The sequence below is a fragment of the Pleurodeles waltl genome, chromosome 12 (assembly GCF_031143425.1).
Source record: "Pleurodeles waltl isolate 20211129_DDA chromosome 12, aPleWal1.hap1.20221129, whole genome shotgun sequence".
In the NCBI taxonomy this organism is placed as follows: domain Eukaryota; kingdom Metazoa; phylum Chordata; class Amphibia; order Caudata; family Salamandridae; genus Pleurodeles; species Pleurodeles waltl.
In genome coordinates this window covers 176,191,810-176,206,235 of record NC_090451.1, presented here as the reverse complement: position 1 = coordinate 176,206,235, position 14,426 = coordinate 176,191,810, and positions in this window count along the sequence as shown.

Here is a 14,426-nt window from a genome sequence, read left to right as displayed (position 1 = left end):
TAAATGCACTAACTTCGACCTCTGTTTTGTATGTCTGTTGATCATTGGACTAAGTAGACCATGGTGGATGTGGTGACCCTAAAAGCACTACCTACTATCTAAAGGGATTTCTGTTTCCTATAGTCATGGACAAATCTACACAGGCCAAGGTGAACAGTTTATGTGAACACTATGTGCATGTAAACTAGCACATAGATACCCAAGATTACAAGAACGAAGTTCAACAATTAGCAATCAGTCAATGGTAAGGATGAATGAAGTTTCTGCACAGGTGGGGCCACCTCCATGGATAGTAGCAAGCAAACAACACTGCTGTAGCAATAACAGGGTGCAAGGGTGAGTGTGTAAGTGGCAGGCATCAGCGTGTGACCGAAGACATCCTTGATTAGTGACAATGGTTTGACATAATGATCCATACAATAGATGTAGCATAACTTACACACACAGTGCAACAATATGTGAATACCTGTTTTGGGCTGTAGGTCCATTCACAGCAGTAATGCCACTTACAGTGCACAATCATGTTTGAAGATCCCTTAAGTGACTTCATTGGAAACTTCACAGGATCTTCTCCGTAGGCGTTTCACCTAGTTACACATGTATACAAACACTGCTTGGAAATCCCAAAGCATGTGCTTAACACATATGTCAACTCCTACGCAGCAAATCATGAAGCAGACATGAAAGTAGGAAACCTTGTTTATTATTATCTATATAAAACTTAGTAAATCTAAAACAAACTACACTGCCTTACTTATCCTATCTAAACTATGACTAAACTAACCTATGCAAACTAACCTACACTACCTCAGCTAACAGTTCTTTTAACCTAGCTAACCTTAACTTGTACTACTCTGCACATATGCCGCAACAGATATTTTCACACAATACTAACAAACTACACCTCTACACAAACTACCTAAACATTGAAACCTAAACAGATACATATTTTTTGTTTTTTTAAACATATCCTAAACATCAACCTCCCCACCCCCTTAATAACCTACCCACCCATATCTTCACGTAACAACAAATCACTAATAAAATGTTAAAATTACTTATACTGAACTAAACTAGCTCTTTGAAACAACCTATTGTAACCTATGCTAAAATACTAATCTATATAAGCAATATATAACAAACAGGGGAAGAGCAGAAATTCCAAGGGAGGCATAAATCTGGTCAGCATTTGTTAGGGAAACTACTTTTCCATCCCTCCTCAGAGTGGCCAAAGAAAAAAAAAAACACCAGCCAAGGCTCTGGAACAGATGAAGTGTTTGTTGAGGTACCAAGGTTTATTGGCAGGCCAAGGCAGAAGGCAGGCACACATCCCAGTGGTATGTCTTACAAGCTGGCATCTTCTGCCCTGAGTCATTTAAGTCAGGCAGTTATATATGTTAAAAGTGGGACATATTCCAAACATGGGCCCACATATACAAAAGAAATTCAGCATATACAAAACTTCAAGTCCACAGAGTAAAAATATACATAATGCAGTGTGATCATGAACAAGTGAACAGACAACAGGACCCTAAGAAAAAGAGGGCTGGGTTGCTGACTGGCTGAACTTAAAGTGTGAGACTGAGCTTAACATGGCCTGGAGAGGTTTGTTTGCACAGCTGGCATAGGTGTCAGAGAGGTCAGCAGGAAAGTCTAGGGGCAGTGCTGAAAATAGTAATGTGGATGGGTGGAATTGTTTTGTGAATGAGAGAAGCAAGCATCTTGGTAAGAGAAAAGAATAAATAGCTTACTGGGATTCGGATAATGGAGGAGAGAACTGGAACTAAAGTATCATATTATATCATATTATATATATATATATATATATATATATATATGTTTTCTTCAACAGAGACAGTATGGGTAATGCCACCAGTAGGTGCACTGGGTAATGGGCTGCATGCTGACAACACAGTGCAGACATGCATGTGTACTTTACACAATAGACTTTTTCTTCACAAATCACTACAAAGGTATGAGCATCTGTTGATTATAGGACATTGGGTATATGAGGGCATTAGTCAGGCCTTTAACTGCATTACCATGTGTAGACTGGTGAAATGTGCCACATCTAGTCATACCTAGTCTGTCTGCACTGAAGTAGGAATCCTCACATCTTATGTTGCCCTGGCACACACAATGTCCATACATTGCCATGTGGACAACTATACCAACAATATGTATCAGACAGGCTGATTGAAGATGAACCGCCCAAAGCCATGTTCACATAGACTTTCACTCCGACATTCTTAAAATACGTTGCATTTTGGAAAATGCTCCTCTGTTACCCCATCTCACGTCACTGATATGCATCACTCTGAAGGATGCTCAGGTATCCATGATGCTGGATGACATTTGTCATATATCATGTTTATAAATGTGAGCTAAATGGTAAACCTAAGCAAATGATTGATAAGGACAATGTACTTATACACTCACAGCAACACACGAGGATTTCACTAATGAATGATTTATATTAACTTTGCCAAATCACAAATACGTCTGCAGCATCGATATTAGGAAGGAATCTTGTTTCAAGATGCTTAGCCTGCTCACATGGTCACACAAGTTGATTGGATTCCAAAGTTTGGCTGGACGCCTAGCTACTGGTACATGTATTGATCCAAAAACATTTTGTTGTTTGAATAGCATGAATGTTTGAACATGCCTTCAATCTTTCACACTGTACCAATTGTGGTACTGATGAGAAACATATTTTGTGTATATGGGCATGGTATGATGTGAAAACACCATAGGAGAACTATTAAATTTGAAAAGATGTTCACTGTGTATTGTTTCCCATAAACATGTATTGTTAACTATTGGTAATGTTGTCTGGGATATATGTTACACCCCATCCCCACCTGTGTCCTGCTCAAATTTGGACTTGGGCAAACATACTGTGTCTTGAAAATCTCAGTCTATCCCTTGCAATTAGTCCATCACAAAATTTGGTAAAATGTTTGTTACTTTCTGTCAATGGTATGGGCGAGAGACATTTAAACATATAACCATCTGTTGGTCTTGGGACTGGTGATGGAACATGTGCCATAAGCATCCACACAATAGCTGACCAAACATTACCACAGCAGATTCTGAGCCATCCATCATGCGTGCCTGCATACATTGGCAATACATGCACATTGACGTTTGTCCCTATCTATAGCATATGCAACTTTGTCCTAATTCCTTTGTAAATTAGCATGTAATGAAAATTGTTTTCAGGTGAATGATGAAACCCCTACACATCTCAATGCAACCAATATCAGAGAGCACACACAATCCTTATAGAGCACAGTAAACATTCAGATGACACTCAATGGTAGCATTAGGATCCGTGAAGGTGGCCACCTCATCATTCGTGTATGCCGCAGGTCTACTTACATGACAAAAACATGGTACATTTCTCTGTGAATTTTGAACTTGTACATTGTGAACATATGAAGCACAGTACATTGACATCACAAATGTCTAATATTATCTGCACATTACACGTGTAGCATATGACTAAGTTGACATGGCTTACTGATATCAGAGAAAACACGTCTCAGGTGCACAGAGTGCAGACAAAGTACCAAACCATCCTTCCTTGCTATCTGGTGCAAGGGTACCTGGCTTTGATGGCTATGTGAACAGAATAAATTGACAGACCACACTCTGCAATGCATTAATTGTGATGAGGCTTTCTCAAATCTATACTTTTTCTGAACAAATCTGCACAAATCAGACAATAACCATGTTTGTTTTTCTTCTTCACTTAGTTCCTTACATGTTACTAGTGTATGGTAAATAAACATTGACCATTCATGCCCTGTACAGGCTCAGATAGGAATTGTGAACATTTTTCAAATAACATATATGTTAAATTGTTAGAGGTGAACCAAACAGCCTGTTCAACCTGTGGCATGATGACATGTGAGTGTGTTCCCCTGCTACATACATGGCGGGTAGCACCCACAGCTTGGAGTCTGTAATGACCTAGCAGGCCAGGTGACAACACTTTCTGCACAGGTCCCCAAGCACCTCTGGGCATCCCCTGCACGGCATGGTCTGTTTGGGATAGTGCTAGGCCACTGTGAACATGCCTCTGTGACATGATTATTTTTTTAAACAGAGTTAGCCTGTATCATGGCATACCAACCCAAATACATATCTGACCATTCAAGTTGAAAAAACAATAACAGACTTTTGCTAAAGACACACAGCTACAAGGCCATGGAATATAGATACTTAACAACAGGTTCACCAACTTTCATTCTGAGATGATCGATAAGATCTGTCTCCTGGCTAACAACATTTGCCCATCTGTGCTTCAGTTGGTGGTCAGTGCAATGGACACCTAAGACACGGCTCATGTGGAAGCAAATCTTCTTCCAACACTTCTTTCTCTCTCGGGTAGGGTAACTCTGTCTCACCCAACCTCTGTCACAATCATTTTGGGCAGATAGTGGACTAAGAGCCACAGCAGTCCCCAAACTCCTCCTTCGACAGATTATTTGCTTTGCCCCTCCCCAACATATCCCTAGCTAAACTAAACACCCTTATCTACAACTAAACTCAAACTAACCCTTCCCAATACCCCTAAAACTACAAACCCCTAAATAGATAAACACAATCCAAAATACAATACACAAATAATACTTTTGGAACACAAGTTCAAAAAACACAATCACTCAACCAAGCACACACAGAATATCTCCACCAGCCAGCACAGACAAAAAGACTGTAAGTGAAAGTAACTTCACACTTCCTGGTTTGCAGCATGGCACAACCATTGCATCATTTCCTGAGTGAATGCAACACATTTTCTTCAAATGAGAGGTTTCTTCTGACACATAGGCCCTCATTCTGACCCTGGCGGTCTTTGACCGCCAGGGCGGAGGACCGCGGGAGCACCGCCGACAAGCCGGCCGTGCTCCAATGGGGATTCCGACCGCGGCGGTAAAGCCGCGGTCGGACCGGCACCACTGGCGGGGTCCCGCCAGTGTACCGCGGCCCCATTGAATCCTCCGCGGCGGCGCAGCTTGCTGCACCGCCGCGGGGATTCCGACCCCCCCTACCGCCATCCAGATCCCGGCGGTCGGACCGCCGAGATCCGGATGGCGGTAGGGGGGGTCGCGGGGCCCCTGGGGGCCCCTGCAGTGCCCATGCCACTGGCATGGGCATTGCAGGGGCCCCCGTAAGAGGGCCCCTACATGTATTTCACTGTCTGCTGCGCAGACAGTGAAATACGCGACGGGTGCAACTGCACCCGTCGCACAGCTTCCACTCCGCCGGCTCGATTCCGAGCCGGCTTCATCGTGGAAGCCTCCTTCCTGCTGGGCTGGCTGGCGGTCTGAAGGAGACCGCCCGCCAGCCCAGCGGGAAAGTCAGAATTACCGCCGCGGTCTTTCGACCGCGGAACGGTAACCTGACGGCGGGACTTAGGCGGGCGGCCTCCGCCGCCCGCCAAGGTCAGAATGAGGGCCATAGTTGGTTAAATAGGCAATGCATGATTTATGCACAAGGTATGCCAATGCACAATGCATTCTTTTTGATGCATTTGCATGGATATGTGGGTTCCAAGCAACGCACTGGGTTCAATGCATTATGCAAAAGGCTAATGCATGTGTTTTGACTGATGAAACTAGCCTATTGTTTGTGGTACAGTGTTGTGAATTGTGCAAATCAAGTAAACACTCCCAGTGCTCAGTTGGTCAAATTGTCTTAGCGGACATGCTTGAAGACCTGGGATGTGTTGCAAGTTCATGTTAACAGTGCGCATATATGTGACTTATTGCATTAATGGTGTGGACACTAGGACAGACAATATATTACTGTGAAATACACAGACATATTAGGAATTATTGAGACCTTGACATTATTTATATTTCTTACAGTTTGTATTGTGCTTGGTTGGAAGTAGGTTTTGCAGCCCTATGCCAACGTAATACACCTTGTAATACATTATTATGCCCAAACTTGAAGACCATCCAATATGCCTGTATTCCTGATATAGGATGTGCTATGGATGCAATACACACTCAGGGAATGACATACACTTGCTGCTCCAGCCAGTCTACAGTGTATGTGGCATCCAGGTCACAGATTGACTGTCTAGATATGGAAGGTATGTGGCTAGACCCGTACGACACCTGCTAATATGTGTGACACATCATTTACCAGACTCTAATACCCAACAACCACAATATAATGTTGTGGTAAACACACATCTGCTGTCTAAGCTTGGTGTCTGGAACAATATGTGTGGCACATGCACATTACCTTTGCAGAAAAGCGGTAACTTTTATTTTTATCATCACAAGGCCAGCTTGAGTAGCCAAAACAAGTGTGATGACTTCCAAGTAGGAATATGTACCCTGTATCACATTATGTGGCAACAGAGAGGGTTTATACAAACTTAGAATGTGGGTAGGCTTTCATATCAGGTTGTCATAGATGCATTTACTAACACAGTACACCATTCTAACCTAGAATGCGTTGGTGCATGTTTCCTTGGCAGGAGTGATATCCCATGTATTTATACCTTGACATCTATTTTGTTTTTTGATTTCCTTTGTGTCCTGTTTTTAGCACACATGGTTGGAGCAGTAGGAGTGACATCATTGTTGGTTCCAGAGTAAGACACACCAACACAGTCACACCCATTCCTGCATGTAACCGTTGCGTCCTTCCCTAGTGAGTCAAGTCAAGTCAAGCCTAGTGGGTCATGTGAGCCAGCTTTGGGCCTAGGTAGCCAATCCAGCACTGGCACAGTTGAGGACCCAACATCTATATGTGTTATGTGAGATATCACACTGATTTTGCTTTGTGCTTGTAAACGATGAGGTAGCATATGGTGACTATATGGGTTGCACTGTGTATCCATGCACATCATATGTGCCTCTGTTCACAGTCGTAGGACTATAAGGTCACTGTACTGACCTCCACAAGTGTAAGGCATTAAAAATAGTCTAGATGTACAACACACATTGCACACTGTTTACATTTACACTCCCTTTGGATTGTGGTGGGGTGTCTGATGGTCAGTACACTGTAGCAGCACACATACTCACAACATGTGGACACTGTTTCACATTGCTACCTTTGTCTGGTATATGTGTTCACCAAGCATATGCGATTGGTACATTTTGATGATATGCAGACATATTGTGGCCCACATTATTTGTCCTGGGGTGAGTGTAACACCTTGCTACATACCTTTGTGATGTGTGTTAGGTGAGATGTGAGTGTCTTAATGTTTACAGTGACTTTGAATGAGATTGTGTACACAAAGGTAGGGTTCATAAATGTATTTACTTTTTGAACACTCTTTCTAAACAAAAATATAGAATTATGACCATCAAGCTACTTTAATCTTCACTAAAAAAGTTCTGAAGAATGTTGTTTCTTCGCCAGGTACCAGAAATTATGTCCACATTTTCCCCTCTGTCCTCATCTTCATACTAATTTTCATCATGTGATTCCAGGTCCTCATTGGCCACACCCCATTGGACATTTGTCCTCACACATATGTTGTGCAATATACAGCACACTAGGATCAGTTTTCAGACCATGGGGGGGGGGGGCAGTATAGCAATCTCTACCAGAAATGTCCAAGCAGTGGAAGCAAAACTTCAGTATCCTGAAAGTCCACCCCACTATATCACTGGTCTTGCCCAGTGCACTGACCCATGGCTTCAGACCATACCCTTGGTCAGCTGAAAAGACAAAGAAAGAAAAGCCACCCAATTATTATGGTGATTGATCAACCCAAATTCAAGTACATGCATGTAATGTGTACTAAATGACTCATTTTCATTTCTAGCAGTTTTGGACACTATTGGCTACATTTAGATTAACACTTTTGATTCTTGTTCTCTGTGCCATTTTATAACATGTCCATGGTCTGCTACTTTTGAGAGTGCCACAATCTGGCAATCACATTTGTTGAAGAGGAGCTTAGTATGATAGGTGTTTTTTGTAGGTCCAATGCCACTGTAAATGATAGTATGTTGTTCACAAAATGCTGATTTGTGTCATCCAAAGGTAGTCTGTACCAGTACTAACCAGCTTCACACTCACACATTCATGTGTCCCTGTGGAACCACTGTTGCTGCACTATCTGCCAATGACAGAGCCTTGGCATTGTTCAGTTCCTTAAATGAGTGACATATGTTTAGTATGTGTGTTGCATTCTACACAGGTTCCATGGATAGTTGTACGAATTGTCAGCCTTCAGCTGCTGCTTTTCATCAGTCAACATGTCATAGTGCACTGGGATTGACACATGGTGGTGCAATCTGAGACATCCCTAGGTAGGACACTGATGTTGTAACTTATATCTGTCTACAACAGACCTCTACACAACACATTAGTCTGTTGTACTATAAATTGATGTGAATTATGTGCTTATTTACAATGGTTCTATCATCATTGCTGTGTCAAAGTAATGTTGAGATTGGTATCCAGGGTACACTGTGGTGCTTGGTCTAGGATGCATTACAATCTAGGTTGATGATTGTTGAATGTCATATTTGACTATGCTGTTTTAGTTTTTGGGACTTGCATATTGCTGATTTTATATTGTTTTCCTTTGGTCAATTTAACACGAGAACAGTTGTACCAACACATTGTTTGCATTTGTTGTGGTGGCTGTTACCTGAGTGTATGTCTGTACCTGTACTGTCAGTATCTTGGAGAGATATGTTGTTTTTGTACTGTTGATGTCACTTTGTGAACCTTTAAAGGCATGTACTCATTTCTGGGGCTTACACTGACATTGGATGGCACACATTGCTTTTCTAAATTGTTATTCTTGACACTTAAATACGCATACATGTATACTGGCATGTGTGACACACTAACTGTAAAAAAAGGTTCACACTGGCCTGAAAATGATGGGTCTTAATTGATAGAGAGAGTAGGCATGCCAATGAGGAGACACTTATCCCACACTTCTCTATTGTGCTTGTGTGGAACTCATATTCGCTTTTCAGTCCTACACCATGTCTTATTTTTGATCCATTACCCAGAGCATATGATGTGGTCCCATTCATTCATAAATATTAAAATGTCACAGTAGTAGTCACTGATGTTCAGTAGCTACTGCCATTGATAGATTAGTGAGTGCATTTCAACGTGGAACATAATTGTCTACTCGTTACAGTAAGTTGGGGAAGCTATGTGTACAGGAGAAAAGGGTCCAGATATCTAGAAATGTGGTACTGTACAGTGCAGCAAGTAAACTATCAGCACTGCACTGCCTCACTGAGAAATGACAATGTATGACATATTTGAGGCCTTACAGCACAGCTCTGAGTTTTTAAGCAGCACAGACAAACAATTGACTGCGTAGTACTGAGACAGGCACAATTGCAACATGGGGATTGTATGGCTGCATTTCGTGTGAGATTTACTTTGTGCGTAAGGGGTCCATCTTCCTGCACCACGTGAACCATTGGAGGCCTGATTGTCTATGTCTATGTGCCACAGACAGCATCACACATAGGTAGCTAGAGTGTGTTCGATGATTTCAACAATTTTTCCATGGGACACATGACCTGGGAAGGGCAATTTATTGGATACATTTCACAAGTTTACCTAGTGGGGGATACATGACAATGCCTCTTGAGCCATGGAAATTATATGTGGACACAAAGACAACAGCCATGAAAGCCCTTCCTTCCACAGTGATGCTACATGGCATTTTTCCTAGCGTTGCCTTGAACAGGTTCTTCCCACTATTGATAGACACACACAGTGGATTAGCATGTCTTTACATTTGTGACTTGTGGGTTTGCATCGCACATGTGCCATGATGTATGCTGAAAGTTTGAGGCACACCCCTCTCACATTTAACTGTGTCAGGGAGCACACAAAGAGATGGCTATTTTGTCATACATTATTTACTGTTATTAGATCTGTCATGTATTTCAGATGTACTTACCAACCAGTAGGCCATTCCTACTGGTCCTATTCAGGAGATCCTGCATCATGAGCACTCCCAGGGTACTTGGCCAGAACAATGATGAACATCCCCAGATGGTCTACAATTGCCTTTACATTTATTGAGTAGGTGTGCTTCATCTTCCGGTACAGGTGGGATAATGCAGCAGGAGGCACCAGTTGCACAGGTGTGCAATTCATTGCCCCCAAGACAAGTGGGAAGCCAGCTTTGGCATAAAAGCTTTACTTTGTGTCCAGTTATTGCTGCTGTGTCTTGGGGAACATGAGGTATTTGGCTGTCAGACTGATGATGGCATCCAGGATGGAGGGTAGGAAAGCCAAAAAAAGATAGCTGGGAGATTCCTGCCACTCTGGCCATGGTGGTCTGGAATGAACCAGATGCCAGAATGTGGAGGACTGCCATCAGCTTGACATATGGAGCGATGTTGGTGCACCTCTGCGATGTTGGCTGCAGCCTTGGTGCAATATGATTCAGGAGATGTATGATGGATTCCCTCTGTAGTAGGTGATGACCTCCTCCTCCTCCCTGAGGTCAATGAGGATAGTCCATTCACGTTATATATGCTCCATTCTCTTGCACTGCCCACGTGGTTGTGGTGGAGTTGATGGTGGTCTTCTTGCTGCTTCCATCTGAACTATTAGCACATTCATAGTGTAGCTGAGCTTGCCAAAGTGCTTAGGGTATGTCCTATTTATATACCAGTGCCAGTGTCATTTGGGTTGCTGATGTGCAAGAATTGCGATGCATTTCAGGCTCTGCATGCTGCTTTAAGATGACGTTTCCCTAAACTTGTAAATATGTAAATATCATTACATCAGTTTTACGTTGGGATTTACAATGGAACGCCTACCTTGCATATATTGATACTTGTATGACACAGCCAGTTCAGGCACAGGTACATTCCAATGCGGTACTCCTAAAACTGAGGCATTGGCCTAGATGTGTCACCATGTAAATGTGGAGTACTAGTAGTGCGGCTGAAGCATAAACAAAAAATTAATCATTGGTGGCGCAAGCTCTTTGTGAATATACCCTGAGTAGATAAATACCTGTATCCTGGTTGGGAAGATCCAAGAAACTACACATGCAAGACCCACTGGTGGAATCTCTTAACATGACTAAGAATCTGGGTGCATGTTGCAGTGGTTTATTTGCATGTGCACTTATTCTGCAGTGGAACAATTAACTTCTCACATGCCACACCTGTCTTCAAAGTTGGATCACAGTTACATTTATTTGGTCAAAACATAACATTGCTCTGCACAGCTCAAAAGTAAACACTTATTTGGCTCATAGATGCACAAGTAAGATACTGTCACTGAATCTCCTTAAAGATGTACAGAGATCCAAAAGTGTTGTCATAATACTCTTGTGAAATATTCACACTATTTTCATTTTATTTTTAGTTTCTGAATGTTTTACTAAATATTGTATATATACATATCTGTATGTATGTATGTATGTATATATATATATATATATATATATATAAAAATATATATATATCTATATCCACTCTCCTCCAGGCTTCAAACAAAGGATACAGTGCTCCAAAGTTACTTAAATCGGTTTATTGACTCGCACAGGAACGCGTTTCCGTGTCAACTGCCTTTGTCAACCTTGCAGTCGCCATTTTGAAATCACTTTATATAACTCGTGTATGAGGTATATAAAGTGATTTAAAAATGGCGACCGCAAGGTTGACAAAGTCGGTTGACGCCGAAATGCATTCCTTTACGAGTCAATAAACCGATTTAAGTAACTGTGGAGTGCCGTATCCTTTGTTGGAACCCTGAAGGCGAGTGGAAATATTAGACGCAGTGGTCCGTGTTTAATCTGGCACCCCGGCGATCTGGAGCAGGAGAGCACGCCGTATTTAGTGTATATATATGTACAATATGGTTTCCAGAGTCTCATTGAAATGAAAAATAGATCTTTATTCTGGAAAGACCCATTAGACAAAGACATAGGTGGTCATTACAACCTCGGCGGTCTTTTAACAAGACCGCCGAGGGACCGCCGTGCGGACGACCGCCAGTAGTGGTGGTTTGCAGCTGGGCGTATTATGACTGTTGGCTGCTCTCTGTCCTTTTTACGATGGAGAGCCGCCAACAGCCATACTGGCGGGCGGCGGGGAAGTGGAGGTTGCTCCACCTCCACCGCCACACCAACAGAACACCTCCCAGCGAATCACGTCCTGTGATTCGGTGCGGCGGTGTTCTGTTGGCGGTGTGGTGTCGGCGGAGCAGCCCCCATGGCTCCTGTCCCCTCCCGGAGGATCGACGGACAAGGTAAGTCGATCGTCCGTTAGGGGAAGGGAGTGGGGGGTGTTGTGTGTTGTGTGTTGTGTGGGTGCATGGGGGTGTGCATCTGTGTATGTAGAGGAGGGGTGTGAGTGAGTGTATGCTTGCGGGTGTATTGGGAATGAGTGCGTGTATGTCTGTATGTATGTCTGTATGGATGTGTGCGTGTATGTCTGTATATGGGTGTGCGTGTCTGACTGAGTGTGTGGATGTAGACATGTATGTTGGTGTGTGTATGTGTGTTGGTTGTGCCTGCGTGCGTGTCGTGTGTGTGTGAGTGATGTGATGTTGGGGGTCGGGGTGGGGAGGGGGGCCCTGCCACCTTTGGGGGGTGGCAGGGGTGGTGGGGGGTGTAAGCGAGGGAGTCGGGGTGGGAGTGGGGGGTGGGGGAGACCCCTATCAGTGCCAGGGAAGGAATTCCCTGGCACTGATAGGGCTTACCGCCATGGATTTCATGGCGGTTCCTACCGCTGGAAATCCACGGCGGTAAGCCGGGTCGAAATACCGGCGGCGGTATTGTGACGGCCGACGGGCTGGAGACCCAGGTCTCCAGCCCAGCGGTCGTCTCCGCCCTGGCGGGCGGAACGGTGAAGCGGCGGATGACCATGGCGGTAACCGCCATGGTCATAATACTCAAAAAAAGACCGCCAGCCTGTTGGCGGTCTTACCGCCGCTTTAACACCGTCCGCCAGGGTTGTAATGACCCCCATAATATGGGTTTCCCAAATATTATATAATGGCTCTTTATCACAGTTCCATGATTTATTTATTTTTTTAAGGAATTTACAAAGTGCACCATCATCCCCTAAGGGATATCACAGCATTAGACCTCATATTTGCTCAACTCCAACCATCGCAAAAGTCCGTACAGCCTAAACAGTCAAGTCTTCAACACTGTTCGAAGGACTAACGAATCAGACCTTAAACATGAATTCAGAGGCAAGTTATTTCAGTAGGCATCTGCCACAAAACTAAAGGCACGACCACCCTTTCTAGATTTCTTAATTTATTTGCTATATTTCCAAGCTTGATTAGCAGTGATCATGCACTGCCTAATCGAAACAAACTCTGTTGCATAGAATTGCTGGACGATGTCCTAAAGTGCTCTATGCATGTGGCAAACAAACATAAAAATAGCTTTCTTGTAGTCTGGAAGCCAGTGAAGAGTGTTAAAACAGGCAGAAGCAGAACTCCTGCTAGGTCAATTACAAATCTATCTTGCCACCACATGTTGAATAGATCGAAGGCATGTAAATAAATAATCTGCCATGTCAACATACAATGCATAAACATATAATCATAACTTGAATAATATTCCTTTGCCATGCTACTGGGATCCACCGTAATAGTGTGCAAGAAATGCGTACAAGTCCAAAACAACATTTACACACACACACTATTTGCCTGGTCCTGAATTGAAAGACAGTCATCTGTCTGGAAATCCAAATTCTTCACCACCCTTTTCGGCCTGGGTGCAGGGCCTAGCAAAGAGGGCCACCAAGAGTCATTCCAGACATTGCAGGCCCCATGAAAAGCAAAGTGTCTGTTTTGGCTGTAATAAACTTTAGACAGTGTGCCTGCAAATACCTCGCTGCTTCCAAGAGGCAGCATACTAAGGTCCCTTGAGTTTCAGTATGCTTACGATCAATGGAAATAATCAGCTGAGTATCATCAGCATAAGTAAAGATATCAAATACCCAAGCCCTGACAATGCCTGCCAAAGGTGAAAAATAGATAATAAACAAAGTAGAAATCAAAGCAGATCCCTAAAAGCCCCCAGTGCAGCATCTGAAAGCTAGATTTAACAGGGGCAGCAGTACCGAATGCGATCTGTTGTTCAAAAATGAGCTAAATCACTGCACATAGTAGAATGCAGGTCAATTTTTTGCAGCCTTTGTAGCAAAAGGAGGTGTGACTCAGAGATGAAAGCCGCAGATAGTTCTAAATGGATAAGGGCCACCAATTTACTCTAATATACAAATGCATACATATTTTAAACGTACCTGACAAATCCTGTAGCAAATATTAAATAGCAAATAAGGATGATTGTGATGCACTGCAGCCTCGTAATCATTCTACACTACTAAGGATGCATCTACCTAAAACTAAATAAATTAATGAAAAATTATATATTGATAATTTACCAAGACTCAATTCTTACTTGAATCTTATTC